We start from the raw sequence: 2,500 nt of genomic DNA on the forward strand, positions 1-2,500 counted from the left end.
ATATATATATATATATATACATATACACACATACATATATAGTCAATGCATATTTTGCTAATTACAAACTTTTAAGACTTCTAAAAGTAGCTCAAGGCAGTGAACTGGCAGTCATTAGATTCTTAAGTAGACTGCCTTGCATTATTCGTTCAAGCTTGCAGCATTCTGAGTTTGAATCTCACAGACCAATTTCAAATTCTTCACTGACCAAATTCCATCCTCTTTCTTATCTTTTCTCCTTTGTCTTTGGTAGTTGATTTGTTTTGGTTCTGATGAAGATATCATTGTGGAGGTGGTTCCCTATATTTTTTTCACGTGCTCAATCAATTTTATTGATAAAATTCAGTCATGAATGCATCCAAATTCATATCTGAAACAGCTGTAAGGCTACAATAAGAAAGTAATTGTATATAATGCATTATTTCTGGTTATTTTATGCAATCATGGATTTACAAATTTGACAAGTGATGCACTTTGACTTTGGCATTCAACTTCAGATTACCTGAAGTATGGATCACAAGAGTTTTTTGCTAGCTTACCTGAAGTGTAATATGGACCACAAGACTTTTTTGTTAGCCTGGTGTATTTTTAACTACAGAAAGCTTAAGAAGTATTTCATCAGGATTAATATCCCTAATAAACCCCTCCTTGTTTTGATATATATTTATATGTATATTTTATATGTGTGTTTATGTTGATGTCATATCTATTATGCTACTAATAATATTATGAAACAGCTGTAAACACCTATTCTCTCACCTCACTTCTCATATCTGCTCTCTTTCCCCATCTCTCCTCTATCTCCCCCCATCTCTCTCTACCCTCTTTTCCCTCCCCATCTCTCTCCCATCTCTCTCTACCCTGTCCTCTTCTCTCTCTCTCCCTTTCCCCCTCTCTATATATTTGTGTATTAAGTTTCCATTGGTTTCATGTTAGGAAATACTTCAACAATTATCAGGCCTATCACATGGAGACATCAGAGTTTGTTTCCATTTTGGATTACAACATCATGTGACAAGCTTGAAAATTATTGAGGTATTCCTTAACATGAAACCAATGTTAGCTTTAATACACGAATAAAGCATTTTAATCCACGCATGCCATGTTGAGCACTCACTCTCATCGTTCGATATTTATATATGTATATATGTATATATATGCATAATATACATCTTGTCCAGTAAATTTCAAATGTATGAAGTGATTATAACTTCTATACCATAATCTCATAGATATTTGTGATTCACTTCTATCTAATTGCAGGGGAAAAAATAACTATTAAAATAAAACAGAAATGACAATAACAATAAAAACATTAATAAAAGTGAAAAAATGACGCACAAAAGATTAAAATGAAAAAAAAAACTGTTGTGATAGAAACCAAAAAACATTAAAAAATTTTTAAAAAGCAAGAAATAGACACACATATACAAAAAAAATGTGTGTCTTCTGATTACTTATCTATAGTTAATCGATCAGAAATTTCAGTTTTAAATGTCTGTCGGCTGAAAGTATGAATATGTTTGAAAAAAATAAATAAATAACAAATTCTTGGAATAAAAAATACCAAAAAAACCCCATATTCTTACTCAACAGCAGAAGTAATTAAAGAAGAGGAAATCAATTGAAATTCTTATTTCTATAATAATCCGACCAACTTAGAGTCCAACTGGAATAATTTTTGATGCTGTTTTTTTTTTTTTTTTTACCAAAGAACAGAAGTTGTTACAGCTATAGGCACCAGGTGAGGGCTCTCTGTCTTGCTTTTTTTTTCTTGCTGTCTTCTTTCCTTTTTTTTTCCTTGCTTCATCATTTCTTGCTTCGCCATTTCTTGGTTTCTTTCTTTCTTTTTCTTTTTTTCTTTTTCCTTTCTTTCCTTTCTTCATTCCTTCTCTCTTCCTTTTTTTCTTCGCTTATGACTTTCTTTTTTCTTTTATCCTTTCACTTCTTTCTTTCTTTCTTTCTCTATCTATCTTTCTTTCTTTCTTTATCTATCTTTCTGTCTGCCTGTCTGTCTATCTATCTTTCTTCTTCTTTCTCTTTCTTTCTATCTACCTCTCTTTCTTTCTATCTACCTCTCTTTCTTTCTCTTTCTTTTTTATCTATCTGTCTATCTATCTATCTACCTACCTACCTACTTACCATTCTTTCTTCCCTTATTTCTTTCCTCCTTTCTTTCCTTCCTTCATTCCTTCCATTCACTCCTTCCTCTCGTTGATTCATTCATTCCTGGCAGGTGTTGGCACACAACAATCCAAGAACAATCACAAGCTCAATCTTACAAGTCTCAGAGTACCTACATAGGACGAAATTTACAGATACTTTCTCTCCTCCTGGGCCAGCAAATACAAAAAAAAAAGAGCAAGGATCCCCAAACATTTTAGACCGTTGACCCCTCATCAATCGCCACCCCAGGCATGTAAAAGAAAATAAATAAATAATAACAATAATAAAGTAGATGTGCATTTATTGACCCCTTGAATAGTCCCATTGACCCCCC

This window comes from Octopus bimaculoides, chromosome 22, assembly GCF_001194135.2.
Source record: "Octopus bimaculoides isolate UCB-OBI-ISO-001 chromosome 22, ASM119413v2, whole genome shotgun sequence".
Lineage (NCBI taxonomy): Eukaryota > Metazoa > Mollusca > Cephalopoda > Octopoda > Octopodidae > Octopus > Octopus bimaculoides.